General features: G+C 35.8%; 1 long non-coding RNA gene across 6 annotated transcripts in view; it reads right to left on the bottom strand.

Annotated features, from left to right (window-relative positions):
* The window catches only part of LOC106014542 (uncharacterized), a 144,517-nt gene that overhangs the window by 29,679 nt on the left and 95,971 nt on the right, over positions 1 to 18,867 (bottom strand). For 3 of the 6 annotated variants that reach the window (XR_011811649.1, XR_011811647.1, XR_011811648.1), the window contains one exon: positions 1,145 to 1,181. The exons of the other annotated variants lie outside the window; for them this stretch is intronic. This is a non-coding gene — a long non-coding RNA (uncharacterized lncRNA). The remainder of the gene's footprint in view (positions 1 to 1,144; positions 1,182 to 18,867) is intronic. 6 annotated transcript variants of the gene reach the window in all.

Genomic DNA, 18,867 nt, shown 5'->3' with positions numbered 1-18,867 from the left:
AAACAAGCAACTTTGGAAATCTTGTTCCTACTCAGCCTGATGCTATGTGACTGAGCAGTGGTTTTCTGTGGGTAACCAGAAGAAGGGACATTTTTTCTTCTATTTTCTTTATTGCTGTGGTCTCTAGATCTAAAATTATCTGAAATACTGCCTTAGTTAAGTTCATATTGCTCTGCCCTTCAGGTCATAGCTGATGCCATGGCCAGAATATCCTCTAAAACACTGGCAGATGTTTGTTTGAGTGGACTTTTATAGGTCTGAAGCCTCATTAGTTGTTTTCATGACCTGAATACTAATTTAGCAGGGTGATTCTTAAGCTCTGTATCTGAACACTCAGGAAATTCTGTTGAATTTCACTCTATGGGTACTATTTAGTTATCGTCATTTAGAATAATATGGATTAATTTAATAAATACCTTTTATGCCAATAAAATTCTGTTTGAATACAGCAAATGATTAACGGGATCTCTACAATAAATCTAAGTATTTCAAATCAGGATGACCCAATAAAAAATAAATTGTTGGGTCAAGTGGCAAATGAAAGATATTCAAGATTGGTAACACCTCATTAAAAACCATTTCAGCTGCCCTAAGGCAAGATGTTAATACACAGTAATTGTCTACCCAGAGTGAATCTTTTTCCAGTTACATGAATAATGCAAAATAACTATTTAAATATTCTTGTTTATATCTTTAACAGATTCGCTATAGCTTCAAAAGGAAATCAAGACTTTTTTTAAAATGTTTTATGCTACGATCACAACTTCACAAATAGGAGAAAAAAGGATAAAAACACTCACTTCAAGTGCAAACTTCCCTTGGAAAAAAAAAAAAAAAGAAAAAAAGATAAGAAAATAATTTAATTAGGATAGCTGTGAATCCCACGGAATTAGTACTGCTGCTACATCTGCATTCATTTTGTTGCTGCTATAAAACAGTAAACAAATAATAGGACACCAGTAATAGTAATTTAAACAGTGTGAGTGATGTCTATCGCTGCACCACATAAAATTACAAAATGTTTTCCAATTGTCTATGTAAAGTTTTGTGCGTGTTCAGCATTTTAACAAAGAATATCAGTAAGAAGTGGAACAAAAGTGGCTTTTAATGTAGGTTAGCTCAAATTCTGATAAATCTCAAGTACCTTCAACATCAGAAGACAATCGGCCTCTTCAATCTACCTGTGGAGAAAGAACACATGCAGCACTATCCTTAGCAATAAATAAATGATGTTAATATTGCTTTTGTTATTCTGTTACACAGAGCATTCATTCTGCCATTAAATATTGATTGCCTCTCTGTGTTCTAGTGTGCCAATCCCTATCCCAAGGAGCAAAAGAGCTCCAGAGCCTAAACCTGGAGTTTCCTGAGGGCACAAATACCAGTATAAAAACCTAAAAGAGGAAAGCTTCCACAGAAATTCTGTAGCATTCTCTGTACATACAATCTCATCCAATCATGTGTCTCCTTTGCTGGACTCTTTTGAAAAAAGTAACTTCCCGAGGTGAATTTGACTTGGTTGCATCAGGATGCCAAAAAAAAATAAAAGAATGATTAAGTAGAAAAAGCAGCTGATTAATACATCAGCAAGAAAACTTCAGTAAGGATCCTACTGAATAGAAAGTGAGGTACCTTAAAATGACAACATACACATGCTCAAAAAGCTCTAGAATTTCTCAAATTAGAGACAGAGTGTAAAACTTGGGATATCTACAGTACATTACAGTATGTGTTAATGCTTTCAGTATATTACATGCCTAGTTATATGCATGCCTGTTATATGAAAAAATTAAAAATATGAAACTACAACTTTCTTAATAAAGTGATGTTGTTTAGATTTAAGTGTATTTATTTTTATGAACTATGATAATTTTGTGAATCTCATGTTTTATAAATTAGTGATGGAATTAAGTTGACATCTGTAAAAAATGTAGTGACCATGCAGACAAAAGACTTGAGACACAACACCAAAATATAATCTCAGTGGTGCAATGGGATTCAAATTTGCAACTACAGCAAAACAGATACAACACAATTAAGCTGAAACAGACAAGACTTAAACATTTATTTTTGAAGAAATATTCTGTGGGAGCAAATGATGTGAGAGCTTTATCCTTCTTGAAACACTATTTGGATCATATGTTTCTGACTTTAAACGACTGGAAAAAGGAAGTTTGTATTTCTGCTTGAATTACTATTTTATAAGCTATTATGCAAAATTTTAGAAATTCTGGAGTTCCTGACACCATTTCCCAAAACTGATACCTCAGAAGATATTTAAAGTAGCTGTCTTGAAATGCACTTAGCATTGAAATAGTTTACAGCTTGTGCCAAGAAAATTTGTACCTTGTTATCTAAACAAATTTCTCCAAAAACACTTGAAACACTTTTGGCTGCAGACACTTGATCAGGTATAATACAGTGTTTCATAATACTATTGTCATATGGGACAATTTCATTAGGTTATTCATGCCTGGTAATTCGTCAATACTATTGTTTCTTGTTCCTCCACTTTACTGTAAGTAATTCAAAGACATAATATTTGTTTTGCAATCTAGAGCAAACATTCTGTTTTTGTGGAACAAGCATGTGTTATCACTGAATTGGGTTTTTCTGCTAGCAAGACACATAGTGGTGACAAACACTAGCTGAAAGGTTTGTGAGCAAAGAAACCCCCAGCTCAGAATTAAGTACAGTTTCCCACTCAATTCTGGTAGTCTGGCCTGAAATGTTCAAATTAATTAGCATACAAATATAATGTAAGTAAATTGTCTCAGTAAAGAACCTTTTAGGCTCAGGAATGACAGTTTCTTCTAGTAACAACATTAACCTGTTGACTTGTGTGGGTTCTATAAGAATAACCCACACAGAACGTGAATCCACAGTGTGGTATGTGAGGAGCTTAAATCTCTGTTGTGTTAGCTAACAAGCTGCTCTTTTAAGTAGACTTAAGCTGTATATTTCTCTGCCTATATTCTGAATTTATGGTTTAATTCAGTCAGGATAGGAAACACAATGAGATAAAAACTTGAAGTTAGAGTAACAAGACCGATCAGATTCCACAAAAATGATGGATTAAGGATATTTCCACAAAAGATGGGCAAAGAACAAGGGAGAAATATGCAGCCAAAGGGGACTCCTGTCTCAACTTTAATGTGTTGTCTCTCCATCTTTTAATTTAATTTAGATATGTCAGGACACTAGTCTACCTAAGCGAAATTTTTGGCCTGTGCTCCACTAAAACTGCAATGGATAAAAAGGGACACCCCATGGTTCATTAGTAGATTCTTTGGTGTCATGAATCACGGTATCAATCTGAGATTTAGGTTATTGCTTCCAAAACAGACAAACAATAAAATGCGTTTTTATGTTTTATTGTAGAAAAGCCTTCACTACTCTTTACTGTCAGGCACTTACTGGACTGCCACCTGTAAGGTTTCCAAGTAGAAGCTGAAAGGAATAGCAAGCTGCTACTGTTTCTTACAGTATATGAGTTTCTTTTGTCTATGAGTGACATTTGTATGTCTAAATGATCAGTTATATTTTTCAGTCTTGAAAGCTTTCACCAAACTTCTGTTTTTAATATGCTTATGTTATACTATTGAAGCTTACTGGAACTTTTATCTTAAAAAACAAACAAACAGTACAAATCAGGGTCTTGTAAAGCACTTTCTTGACAATTATTGATTTGATTAAACTTCCTGCAAAATTTAATAAAATATTTTGCAGGACCTCATTCAAAATTGATTTTTATTTTTTTTTCCAAAATATAACAACATTTAATTTTCAGATTACTGTTATTTTTTATTACAAGTAATACTGATGCAAACAAGACCAAAGCTGTATTCTGGAAATCCCGTGACTGCTCAAACAGGCAATGCATACCTTAGTTATAGCACAGAAAACCAGCAGGGCTTGCACAGATTTTTCAAAATGTGGATATCTATGCTAGAAATAGATATCAGATGGGAACTGCACAGTCTGAAGCCTCTGAAGAAATTGGGAGCATTTGTGCTTTCTTTCTTATTGATGTGTTCCAGCCTTGATCTGAAAGGTCTGGTTTTAGACAAGCAAGGATAGCTCATGCCTACCATACCCTTGGCCTACCCTGCTGAGAATACCAACAACGTCTCATCTCCATGTGATATTTAATCTAGACTGTAGGCCCCTCAGGGGCAGAGATCACATCTACTTGTCTGTAAAACCTAATGTGCACATATGGCAAAGAACAAATAGTAAAAAGGATCACAGGCAATATGTGATGCTAAATTTTGTTTACCTTTCCAACATGAGAATATATTTAAGCCACAATTACTTTCCAGAAAACTTAAGCTTGAGAAAGCCTCCACAGCCCTAAGTCAAACTGTCCACAAGGGTGAGACACCAGTGCAGAAACTTGAAATTCTGTCATTGGACTTTATGAAGCAAAAAAGTCCTGCTAATGGCGTTTGATGTTTAAGGCTAGTAAAGAAGACTGAATCCTTTGTTTTATCCTAATGTATGTCTGTTCTGACAGCTGCTATCTGATTTAAGGAGAACTGGAGAAACTCCAAAAATGGCAACATAATTTAAAGTAAGGAATGACAGAAGTCTTCAGCTTTTCAAAAAAATTTTTTTCTATTTCTTTTCCCAGTCAGAAAGTAGCCTATAGTAGCTGCACACAGTCAGCAATACACTGCGGAGAATTGCTAATCTGTGACTAGGGATCTGGAAGGAATGATGTTACTCAGCAGTGTGCTAATCACCTGATCACGGCAGTTAAAAAACTGTCCTCAACACAACCAAAACGTTCATTGCTAGCAGGCTATCACAGGGTGGGTTGGACTGTTCTGCTTCCAGCTGGAGGTTGTGCCAGAAAAAGCTAGTCTTGCATCTTAGGAGTAATTTAAACAAGCAGCCTGCTTTGGTCAACATGACAATAATCTGAAATAATGCAGGTGAAAAGCTAAAAATTGTCTTCCAAATGCAAGCACCCTCTGTTGAAAGTATAAAGTATGCACATGATCACTGGGTTAGAGCAGGGAGCCAGCTTTCTGCCAGAGCTGGCATAGAAGTAGAACATTATTTGGATTCAAAAACTATGTTAGATAGGACAACAACATTGTCTTTATGACTCATTTTTGTCAGACTGGATTCAAAACTTATACCAACAAATTTGACATTTCATACTGCTCTGCACAAAGCAAGTAAAATGAGTCCATGTTTTAAAACAGCAGGGAAGCTTCCAGTGCTACAATTAACTGGTAACATATGCCACTGCTGCCAAGAGGATTTTTAATCTCTTTAAACATTAATGTAGCATTTTTGCTTCTGTCGCAATAAGGCAGCCATCTGTGTTTGAACCTGCTGGGAAACTAGGGATATGTTTACAGAGAAAGAAACAGAGAGAGGCAGAGAGGGAGGTAGACAGCCATGTTTCTAGACCCAGCATCAAAGTAACAACTCAAACCTTTTAAAAAGTATTATTAAGGAGTCATATAGCAGTAGGAAGATTGTTCAAATGCTCATACTGCTCAATTTAATTCTGTACAAAAAAGTAACCCCCCAACTTAACACATATTCTCCTTATATAACATACTTGCTTTTCTGCATAACAGTGAGCAATTAATAAAGGATCTCATTAAAGACTGTTATTTCCAGGGGAAGCCTAGTTCCATGACTCTGAAACAAACATCTTATACAATATCAAGCAACAATAGAAAGGTAGAGTTCTAATAACCTTTTCTGCATTTCTGTAAGTACTGTATTATAACATCAGGATTTATTTCAACAGAATGTATCTTATAAAGTGAATTTAACTCTTATTAAATATGGGACACTAAAAATTCTGTACCCAAAACCACGTCATATACGCACCTCTAAAGTCGGAGGCTACTGTGATGAAATGTCACATCACTGCACTTCTTCCTATCTGAAGCTCACCAGACCTCTCTTTAGTTTTTCTTTCTACACCAGTATTAACGTATGGCCTGCCCTGGGCTTTAGCCTGGTTTCACAAACTCCACATGGTAATCCCATCTGCAGGTCCCTTCCTCTCCTTCATACTCTGAACGTTGAAGCCACTGGCCAATTTTAATTAAATATGAATTTCTTCAGAGAGAATTATTCCTCCAGAACTGTCATGAAATGGAAATAGAAGGAAAGCCACATTCCTTCAAGAATTTCTTCAGGAAGATCTTCAACTAGAGCCAACCAGGCAATCAGGGCATGTAAGAGCTCAGAAATAAGGACAGCTCCACTAAGCCTTGATCTGCTGTTTAGGGACAATGGTTAAAAATCAAGGTACTCTGGACTTGGGAGGACTGATGGAGAGAAACATGAATGGTGCAGGGGTTGTAGTAAAAAAAAGACAGCACAGGGACAACGATGTAAGAACTGGGCTCTGTTAGCCATGTTTTTCATTGAATTATTTTTTTAGTAGGGATTAATGTCCTCCAAGAAGCAGATAGAAAAATGCAAGGTCACAGTTACCCTCTACAAAGGTATAAAAGGGTACAGATTCACCTGCCTTGGAAAATATCAGCTCAGCTTTTTTTCAGTCTTCACTTCTTGGGCTGACAGCCTTTAAAATGTGAATTGGTCTCAGGAACAGAACACAAGCATGGGCTTTGGCATAAGTGGAGCACACTTCACTCAAAACCATGTCTGGAAAAAACAACCATTGATCTCTCTTGCTTCTGGGGAAGATCCCAAAGCAGCTCACAGCTGCTCAGATGACTGCCCCTGGCTCTAGAGCCAATGTACCCTCAACAGCACAAGCCAGCTGGATCCTACCAGGGCCAGCTACCCAACTGAGCAAGGCATGGGACAAGCTGCCACAAAAATAACCAGTTACAATGGCATGAAAAACACCCCAAAGTAAGGATGAATTCCTGGTAAAATTCTGGTTCTGACACAGATTACTACAGTCTTTATCAATTCACACAGTTAATAATTTTAGTATGGTGGGCTAAATTGTTGAGTGCTGACTTCCAATGTCTTTTGATGAAGCTGCAGGTGCTCAGCAGTTTTAAAAACATAGCCACACAGATTAGGGCCCATTTGTTTTTCCTGGCTACAGCAATTCAGGTGGGAGATTTTATAGAACTTAAGTATGCTTTTTGCTGCTGGGTTATTGCTGGTTGCTGTGGATATATTGACTAATGGATGGAAAGGGGATACAGGAGTGGTCTATTGTGTTATTAAGAATCGTCAAGCAAGAGATAAACCCCCTTTTATATGGATATGTGCATAGGTTAAAATACTTCAGCATGGATTTAGACTCAACTGTATAAATCCTGGAGTGATATTTTTGGCTGCAGCTCCTAATTTAGTTTACATGTAAAATGGCAATAAATAGAAGTTATTTCTCACACAGACAATTAAGTACCTACAATTTATAAAATACCAAGTAGTACACAGACCTCGAAAATCTGGGAAAAAAAATCTCACACTTATTATCTTTGTGATTTATTACATCCTATATATATACCTTATTACATCCCATAAACAACCTAATGAAAGAAAACCTATATGAAAAGAATGACTTCTTTTTGCATGAATATAATACTTGTTCATCTCTTTTTATTCAAAAACAGCCTATTAGGACATGCCTCTTAAGTTTGCTGAACTTGTAACTGGCATGCATTACTTTGGATCCTTATTATGCGTTGAACTAAGAGATGTGTGATGCTATGACAAACTGATTAAGTTCTGACTAAAATTGTGAGCTGCTTTTGTTTGATATAGTACATACATAGACAAGTATTTAACATTTTCCTGCATTTTTTGCCATTATATTTTAAAACATATTTTATTGTAAACCAATTCTCTAAAATCCAATCAAGGTAATTCCTACAGACAAAAATAATAGTAGCTGGACTAGTGAAAGAAACTGAGAAGACAGATGGCAAAATTTCTGACAATGATAGTATTTATGAGCCAACTTCAAAGAAGCAGTGTAATTCATCGAGATGACTCATCACTAAATTTTTAAAACTATTTTGTCTATCTGGTTTTTAATACGTGTGGTTCCAGCCAGATTTTGGCTTTGAAATGATGTGCATGTGATTGCATTGGGCTTTGCTTTCTGTGAAAGATTTGAGATAAAGAACTTTTGTTCCAAAGCAGAATTATTATTTTTTATTTTTTCATAAACTCTTCAGAATACTAACTTTCCACAATTTCTGGGTACAAAATCTTCCTGCGTTACTACTCAGTAGAAAAAATGGGATGCTGATCCTGCCCATGCTTTTGCATACACTCAGTTGTTAAAACACATGAAGAGTTTGATTGAACTATTTGTAAGTCCAAAGCCAAATCTATGTGTATATTTTCCACACACAAATGTGGAAGGGTACTCTACTGTTAGCTAACTTTTCAAAAATGTCATTAACAGATATTTAGCTCAGTGCATACCTATGGGTAGTAAGTAACAACAAACTAATAGTAAAGTTTTGCGATTGATTAAGGACCCCCAAAAATGATTTAGAGAAAAATATTGAAAATAAAAAGCCCAGCATAAAACACGAAATCAAAGGTGCTCTTGTGTATATATATTATATACTGTAGTATTAACAATTTACGATTGCTTGCCATTACCTAACGTTGATTTAAACAGAAAATCTGTATCTCTTTTTATGAAACTGTACAATCAGTACAGTGGTAATAACAAATAGTAAGTACACAGGCTATGAAATGTTCTCACCTCAAGTAATCCAGAAGAGGTACAGCTGCAATTATAAATGCAACATAAATATAACTAAATAGGCCAAAAACATCATACTGATGTTTTTTAAAAAGATTTTCACTAAAGAACTGCAGTGTATGCTATATATATATTTAATACAATAAAAAAAAAAATCTATACTGTTCTTAACTAATCAAATAGTACCAATATACTCCAGAAATGAGAACTGTAACTGTGATGCTACTCAGATTTTTGGAAAGATTTAGATTAGTAAAGGGTAGTACAAACCTGTATCTAGAGGCTGACTATGAACTACTGAAATTTCTTGAATTTTGACTGAGAATAACATTATTTTTAGTTACAAAAATTTCAATGAAGGTGCTTTACAATGAAGGTGCTTTCATAAGATTTTAACATTTCTGATCAAAATATAAGACAACAGTACTACTACGTGAGAACTCTTTAAGTGCAACTCCAGACTCAACCTCTTCTAAACTCACCAAACCTTCTGAACTTATCTTTAATTACAAGACTAATTTTTTTTTTTTTTTTAAATTTTAAATTTAGTTAAAAATTTTAGCTGGTGGAACAAAGGAGTTGATAGCACAAAAATGACAGCAGTAAAGAGGAAACAGAAGAAATGTTTCCCATGAGCTGTGAAGATAAAGCTAATTCCAAGTATAAAGACTCCAGAACCACAGAGGAACCTGAGACAAAAATGAGAAGCAAAACTAGAGATACACTGGCAGGAAATATGAAGATGCACTCTGATTAGAAAGAGAATTTACTTAAAAAATAAAATAAAATAAAATAAAATAAAATAAAATAAAATAAAATAAAATAAAATAAAATAAAATAAAATAAAATAAAACAAAATAAAATAAAACAATAAAATAAAATAAAATAAAAGCAGGATTTTTCAGACTTAATGAGTAAATTAGATCACCCAACTAGACTTCCGTAGAATAATTATTTACTATGAAAGTAAAGATTACAAGCAGTCTTACTATGTGCAAAACAGACTTGTTTGACAAATGAAATAATTAATGTGGACAAATTCCTCAAGTATTAGCTAGAAAATCTGGAATGAACAGTAGAGACACAGTGCACTTGTCTTAAAAACCAGACTGCATAGCTCAATACCATGTCAAGAATACGTATATGTATGAATTGAGACTACAGAAGCCTACATTGGATCTCTGTCCACTTAATTTTTGGTAAACACTGCTTTCCAGAAACTAGTGCTGTTGTTTAAAATATGGATATTTACTTCTGATTGGAAGTTTATTAGTGCCATCATGCAAGAAACTTGTTAACTACTGTACACTATGCTCAAAATTATGTCATGACCAAATTCAAGTCTATTTTTTCCTTTCATCAGCTCTTTACCATCATTGAAACTTCCCTTACACTCAAATCAAACTTATTTTCTCTCTCTCAATCAATTTCCATCCACAATAAAAATCAATTCTCAGTAACTTTGTCCTCCACAAAGTCAATTTTCCTCATGCTGACATACATATTCAAATATATCCCTCTGTAACTCAGCACTACTTAGTGCAGACATCATCAGCATCAATTCAACCCACTATCAATTCCTCATGAATTTATTTGGTTTACCCAGTTAAACAAAATTAATCCCCACCCACACTTGCTCAATCAATTTTCTCATCCTGAAATTTGTTTCCCCTCACTGGCCATCCTGATTAGCCCTCAATTGCACCAAAATGCATTTCAAGTCTGACTTCTGCCCTTCAGAAGCTCTCGTCTCTTACTAGCAGGTCCCTTTCAAGTTTTTATTCAGATTTGTCTTTTCTTATTTTTTGTTCCCAACTAGTACAAATCCTGGAATTCATATTCCATACACCTCCCCCTTTTCTTTACACCTCTGGCTTGGGTCTCTCACACCTTATTCGTTCCTAGTTCAGCCCTCCCTGATGTTCATACATCTGTTCTTTTCCATTGTGGCTTCTTGAGCCTCATTAAAAATCCACTAGTCCTCCTTTTCCTTGATGCATCTAGTTTTGTTTCATAGGGTGTATGTTTTACCGCTTTGATTCCAGTAAGTGGCTGAAGCCTGGACTGAGGTTTGCTAAAGCATTAACGGCCTCTTCTTGGCATACAGGAAGAATACAAATCAGTTCCTCTAAAGAAGTAATTTCAGCAGCAGATCCTAGTAGCACTGCCACTCATATACATGAGACTACAGTTCTGGCAAGTGGAGCTACGCTTCACTTCCAAGAACTTGAAGTAGGCCTACTACTACTAGTGACAATTTGGGAAAACATTTTCAACTTTAGAAGACTTTCAAATATTCCCTGAAAACCCTCAAACAGATTTTTTTTTTTTTTTTTTTAGCAGTAGGAACATGATAGGATATGGTGGCTTAGAAAGAAAAATTTGAAATGTATGTTATGTGTCTGTAAAACATTCTCTAAGAGACAGCAAATAACTTCTTTACAGATAGCACATTTTTCATCACACATTAGCAATATCCCATTTCATTATATTCTGTTTCAGATATGAAGAAAATATAGGAAATGTCTTCACAGAGGTATCTTTTTTGTACTGATTATTGCTACCTTGGTGAGTAATTTTGTAACGTAAGTGGTGACAAAATAAAATGAAAAGGATACATCATGGAACAATATGGAGCTTGGACACATGGAGTTTGAAGCTTATTCATGTACAAGAAAATATTTTATTTAGAACTTTGGGATGTTCTTCATATCTGGGCGTATTTTCCTGCCCTCATCCCCCAACACTGATATAGTAGTTTCACCAACTTTAGTGAAATATAAGTTCAAATACTTTACTGGATCAAGGAACTAATTCCACCTCTTCCTTTACTTCCGTGTATTCATTTATTCTGCTCAAGGTGCTAGTACTTTCTTACATACATACAACTTACATACTTTGAGATTTGAATTTATAGTTCTCAGATGCACATCTCAGTTGCTTTAAATTGTCACAATTCCATTAGCTATTTTCTATGAACATCTCAGACCCAATCCTTCCTTCTAACAAATATTTGTAGGATGTCATTTTTAAAAATGTTTTACAGATGGACTCTGAAGAAAACCCACCCACACATCATATGTCTCTCATGGTGTTTCAATACCTTTTTGTGGATTTTCTTCCAGTCTTTTCTGATTATGTTTTGAAATTAATTATTCTGTAGCTCAAGAAGAAGGAAAAATGAAATCATAAGCAAACATTCTAAATAATATCCAACCAGAGTTCAGCATCATTCAACTTTTGAGTAAGACTTCAGCTGGACTTTGATAGATATGATAGAAAAGTACATGTAGAAAAAAAAAAAAAAAGAAAAAAGAAAAGATATAAAAATTCAAGTTTTGGTGTGAAGTATTAGGTGTCATACCCAGAATATCTAAAATAAATTACATGGTTTTATGACATTCACCTTGAACTTTATTTTAATGCATAATAGCGGAAGTCCAGCAGCTACAGTGGCTTGACTGTGTTAACATGCCTGCAATGTGCTCATGTAATGTGCCACGGATTTTTTTGAGAATTGCATAATGCTACCTATCATGGAATTATAGTTACATCTCAGTTACTTCCACAACCTTCATCTGTTTGATATCCAACTTCAGAACACTTTGATCTTTGTAGCAGAATAAACAAGGGTATGTGTTTAACCTTTATTTTTTCCCCCAAATAAAATTAACAGTAATTTAGAAGAAAGCAATTGCATTCATTAACGACTGTCTTTAGTTATTGCCTTTACTAGCATATTCAAAATCGTAATGTTATTTAAGTATTATGTTTCTAATTAAACTCACTTCAAAATAGGCGAAATCTTTCAGCAATCATCGTAGGTAAAAACAACAAAACAAAACAATTATTTTGTTGGCGAAGAGTAAGTTATGGCTGACTGCTTTCCTGGAAACACAGCGTATGAGGGTTCCAGTTCCATCCTCTTTAGAAATGTATTAGTACCTATTGTTTTAGCACCAGGTGCACATGTTTGTCTACAAATTATTTTCCTTCTGAAGGCCAAAGAACAAAAGCCAAAACTCTCTAAACTGGAAAATAACCTCATCCAAACTCATATAGAGGAAATCCAACACTCATAGCTATATCATTGCAAACAAACAAACAAACAAACAAACAACAATGCAAAGAAACTGCTCTATGTGCATTATAGTGAGAAAAAAGGACAATATTTACTCAAGAAAACTAACACAGCCTCACTGAGAGATTAACAGAAGAAATGTACTTTCCCTTCGCAGCAAGCTGTATGAGTTTAATGAGCCATGCTGCCAGGGGGACAGAGAAGGGACACTCCCTTCCGACAGCAGGTCCACCGGGGAAAACAGCGAAGCTCAGCTTGATGCTGCAGCTGCCAGCACCAAAGGGGACATTTTCACTGCACTGGGAGAGGCCTCATGAGAGCTGATACAGCCCTGTGTGTTCTCAGCCACTGTCTTTCACTCAAATAATAACTGGAAGTAAGGTATCTTCTGTCTTTTACAGCAACTTCTGAATATGTTACTTCTTTAATTTTACTTACATTCGGTTACCCATTTTCTTCTCCTGTACCAAGCATAATGTCATAATGTCTGTGGCTATAGTAACAGTTTGCAGTAATCATGCAGCAATAAGACAAAAACTGGAAGTTTATTTTAATCTTCATTCTATTACACCTTGCTGTACAGTCAGAACAATAAGCTTAAATATGAGACTCATAAGATGAAATAGACTAATGGAATGCCTCTAGAAAAAATGTTAATACTTTAAATTCTATGGGAAATTTTTGTAAGATCTTGCTCCTGCAATTCAAATTGAATAAATCCTTGCAAATTTTCTTGATTCTGTTGTAACAATGAGTATCAAATACAATCATCTGAAGCAATTTTGGAAAACATCACACACAAAATCTACAGCAGATCTTCTTTTCCCTAAGTGTTTAATGTCAGAAGCTATAGAGAAATCCACTCGAGTATTGCCAGGGGCAAAAAGAGGCTTTGGAAGTGAAAAGGTTTCACTTTCTCTTTTACAAATCCCGGTTCAATTTGTCACAAGTCATCCCCTCCCACTCCACTCCCCTGAGCTCCTTCTCCTTCCATGATGAAGCTCTTTGTCCCTAAGTCCCATCTGAATCTCTAAAAGAGAGTCTTAGGTAAGTCTCTGGGTAAAGCACATGGATATTTACCCTGTCTGTGCTTTAATCCAGCCACTGCTGGATTAATGACACAGATGAAGAAAAAGGTAACGAAAGTCACAGGAAATAGGCCCACAGTCAGGCGGTCGTTTCCTCCAAAGAGGAACTGGGGTTCCATGAGTAAAAGTACCTTAGCTGGCATAAGGAATGTCCTTCTTCATTTATATTTAAAACAGAAAATAACACTGGGAAATACTTATTGCATTGCTAAGTGATTTTTGTGAAAAAAGATGAATGCAGAAAAAGGTAGGCTCAAAAAATGGCTGGTGTGGCTTTTGGGAGAAGGAAATAGGTGAGCAGAGGAATGCTGTAAGCACACCTGAGTGCTGAAGCAGAAAGCATGACGTGGAAGCCAAAGCAATTAAGCTTGTGCAAACTGCTGAGAGCAGGGAGGATGCAAATTAATCACCTGTATATTTTGATTTCCGAAATAATTCAGGAATGTGGGGAAGGGAAACCATCAGTCCTGGGGATGACAGAGCAGCTAAGTGTCTAGGAATACAGGTGGGAGTAGAGGGGAGACAGAAACACAGATTTCTGTATTTAGAGGAGGGCTTATTCCCTGAAAAAGTAGCAGCAGAAGTAAGAATAAGTGAAAGGGAGAACCTGAGGAATAAGGTTGCAATGCCCAAATTTGATACAGGAGACAGTTCCCTTTTATCCAGACCCTTAACTAGAGGAAGGCAATAGCAGGCCACTTGTGCAGGGCACACTGCTCAAGGTCCAGGCTGCACCCAGCCACCTGTGGCAGCAGCCCCTGGACACTGGGGCAGAGGCCACAGAGACCGGCTGTTCCCAGCACTTCTCCAGGGGCCACTGCTGTTTAATTCCAGAATGACCTTCTGCTACTGTCTTCACCTCTACAGAGATATATATAAGCAAAGAATGTAGGTCTCAGAGAATGGAATTTCAGAAAATACTCAATGTGTTTGTATACCTGTAAGACAACATGCTCTAAAATATTAACTTTAGACTTAGGAAACAAATTCACATTTTCTTGATTAGGGATCACAACCAGGCCAATGTGTTATTCTCAACTGTTTTCAGTATTACATGTTTCTCTCTTAATATTTGTTTTCAGGTATGACTCTTGGCTTGATTTTCCAGAGCTCAAAAAAGTGTGGAAATTTCATATTCCATTCAGCTCTTTCTCATGAGATATGAAAAGAGTATTCATAGAAAGCAGTTGTATTTGGGTTTAACATTGTTAGCATTTCCTCTCATGAGGGATATTAAATAATTTCATGCACAACTGCTCAAAATATTTTTTAAACTTCTGTAAACATAAGATTGCCAAAATCTAACATATGTTATGTGGTATTTAATCCTCAAGAGGAACTGAAGGAACAAAACACTTCTGCTAAAGTAATTAATAAGCACCAATACAGATACCTAGAAGCTGTTCCATCAAAATGAATCATATCCTCCTGTAAGTCACACCCAATATTTAGCAGTCTAAAAAAGAAAATTCAATACAGAAGAATGCTGGCTAAAACGAGTGCTGAAATCTTATGTATCGAGATCAAATCACCAAAGCTGTGCTACCTTCTGGTGCTCCTGAATTAGGAAAAAAAATAGGGAAGTTATTTGTAGAAAATTAATTTTGCCTATGAGAAATCTGTTTTGGCACAGCATATGAATCCTGTGGGGACTGGCGATTAAGGTTAAAGTGTATGCTAATGAATTATTGAAAGTAAATTAAAAACCAGGAGAGTTCCCTAACTCCATTACATTTGTAAAGGTATTTTTAGTTGCCACTTAAGGAAGTGACAGATAGGTCTTACTCTTCATTTTACTGCAATTTAGAGTAAACAAGATTCTCTGTTAAGTGAACTTGATTATAATACTTTGTAACTATTATAATACTTCATGTATTTTGTCCCAGTATTTATTAAGCAAAAATCAAAACAATGATAGTGAAGTCAATGTATTAAGTACAGGTGACGTGCAAATTTTTTTTTTTTTTTTTATCAACACAGACCCCCCAGAGTGTAACACAAAGACAAAGTTTCTGCCAGCTCGGTGGAAAAGCTGCTTATCCCAGTTACTGGGCAATGCTGAGTGGTGAGGGGTACAGGAAAATGCTTCCAGCTCAGGACCCACAGACACAAACCTTCTCCTTCTAAGCCTTGCCCTTCAATGCACTTGATGGGATTTATATAAAAACATTTGTGATGATGTTTTTGGTGTTAGCTAAATTGTCTTCTTGCGTATTAGGCAGAACACTTGTCAAAGAAAAGACTGGATTCAATTTTCCTGTTAGCTTTGAAAATCACATCTTCTAGCCTTGGGACACTACTCCCTGGCCACAAGGGAGCAAGGGAAAAGGTATTTTCTACTCTGCATTTCAAGGTTTAGCAGCACAGAGAAAATAATGTAAAATTCGGTGAATGGGAGAAGGAATAGGGAGAGACTGTATCTTAACCAATGAGGTATTTCATTGGATTCCCATTGCTACTTCTGAAATTGGAACTGCTTAACTGTTTTATGCTGCTCTGAATGAATGCTTAATGTAAAAAACAAAATTCAGCTTCTGATGGTTTTAGAATCATGGATATCTCAGGTGGTATCATGAGGATATAAACTCAAGCTCTTTTGTTTTTTCAATAATCTCTGTTGCTTGAGCTTCACTGCTTGCTCTAGGGCACAATTTAGTTCTCTCTAGAGATGTACTTTATTTATTTATTTTTATTCTTAGTCAAAGAGGCTCTTGAATAACTTCATCACAAAGCAAAATAAAGAGGCCATGAAATTTTGGCTCATCAGCAGAAGAGGTGTACATTAACCTAAGCTGCCTGTGATTAAGGAGGCTGAGAGTAGATCAAGCTTAATTAAATAGATGGAAGAATTTATGAATCAGATTAAAGAAAAGAGAATGATGCTGAACTGTTTACTTACCCCAATATTTGTAAAACAGCTGTTTGTTCAACTTTTTTTTTTTAAATCTTCTATGTAGGATGCGGTTCTGCCAAGTATGGTTTTGTTAATTTTTAGAGACCAAAACACACTTTTATGTAGAGAAAAAGTGTGCAAGCTGCCTACTAGGCTCCCTACAACTACCCCCAGAAATTTACCTTTTACTGAACCCAAAGGAGATTGTTATTAGGTTTTTCTTATTTTGAAGACAACCTGGCCCTTTCCCTCAGCACTAAGGTTTTTGGATCCACTGGTAGACTTCAATTTGACAAGCAATAGAGGCTTCAAACACACAAATCTCAAGAACTAGGAAACGTGGCAGCTTGACAGAGGGAAACCATTGTCTCTACAGAAGGAAAGCTTGAGAGTTCAACATTATAGTTTTGTTTGACCAACCAACATATTTTTGCTGGCCAGGGAGCACACATCAACTGCTCATCCACTGAGGTGCCTTCTCCAGCCCACAGCTGGGGGCTACCAGAGCCTGCTGGTACCACCGCTTGGGTTGGCGGGTGAAGGAGAATCACTGGGCACAAGGGAAACTCTGAAGCCAGGTCTTTTTTGTTAAAGTAATGTGCACATAGGATACATTTGCAAGAAATCAGGATTCCTTGTTTCACAATGGATCTTTCCATGTTTTCATCACATAGGAATTATTTATTTGTAACAAAGCTGAAGCAGAAATGGCCAAAAATCAGGTTCTGAAAGAAACCGCATAGGTTTCACAGCTCAGCAAACACTGGTGTGGAAAAGCTCTGTTAACATGGTCACATATTTGTGCTGAAAATAACCCTTAGTTGTGGACATACACATCAAGGCAGAGATGCAAAAAAATTTGAAGTATTTTTCCACATAAATTCATAACAACAAAATATCACCTACTAACACAAAGTAGAATAAAGAAAACTAAATCTCATTTTGCTAGGTATTTAAGCTCAGTAACTGTCTAAATAAAGGGCATTTTCACCCCCTGCTTTTAAGAAACCAAAATTTATAGCAGTATTGTAGGAGTCTTCAAGGTCAAAGGGTATATAGTCTGCTTGCTGCAATATAACCTGACATGATAAATCACGTACAAGCAACTAGCAGTGCTCCTATCATGAATTTGTAGAATGAGAAGAGAAAATTATTTTTACAAAATAGTCATTAAATGATATAGCAATTTTCATTTTTTATGTGTTCTGTTTTACTGCTTTGTTTTTCCTTCACAATAAACAATCCTTTTTTTTATTAAAAAAAAAAAAAAAAAAGACCTTTCTTTTTCTTATCACCCCCCCACATACCCCCCCCCCAACAAACGTTATGCCACAGAGAAAAGACTGTTAATAGAATAGTTTTTAGAGAGAGTAGGTAAAAGCTTTCTTGAGGACTATACCAGTACCATATAAAAAGGATTTTTCATGAAGTATCAAATAGAAGTGACGCATGTTCAGCCTTTTTGTTGTTGTTGTTATAAAAATACATGCTTATAACATTTCTGAGGATGACAGAGGATCAGAGCATTCAGAAACACCTTAATTTGCTGCTTGCTCTATATGAACTTCACCTGAAGGAAGAAATAATTAGTGGACTGAGAAAAAAAAAATGAAATTCTTTAGTCCTAAATCCTGAAAATATTTTAGGATGATTGAAAGATATAAAGAACCCAAATCTCCACAGAACTAGCAATATAATACAGAAGCACCTGGAAAATATCATTTACAAAATACAGAAGAAGATCCTAATACAACCCTATGCCATTATCCTATGCCAAGGTGGGAGTAGAAGGGAATTTGAGTGTAAAAACTTCGGGCCTTTGATGCAAGCTTTAATGGACGGTATAGACTAATAAAAGTACAATAAAGAATAATTAAAGTAGGAAAAATATATTGAATCCACTGAATTCTTACAAATAAACCAAAACAGCTAAGGATCACCTTACACTCAGATAGGGTAGGATGCAGGTGATTGGAGTGAACTCCGTTATTTGCAGTACTTACTAAGTTTAAGTTGTGCTGCCAGAACTAGCTTTCCAGTTGCACTTCTTTTTAAGAAGTAGCACCGTACACCTTGCAATGACCCATACAAAGGGGGTCTACACAGGCTGACTGTAATT

The sequence above is a fragment of the Anas platyrhynchos genome, chromosome 10 (assembly GCF_047663525.1).
Source record: "Anas platyrhynchos isolate ZD024472 breed Pekin duck chromosome 10, IASCAAS_PekinDuck_T2T, whole genome shotgun sequence".
NCBI lineage: Eukaryota > Metazoa > Chordata > Aves > Anseriformes > Anatidae > Anas > Anas platyrhynchos.
This window is presented reverse-complemented; position numbering and strand designations above follow the sequence as displayed.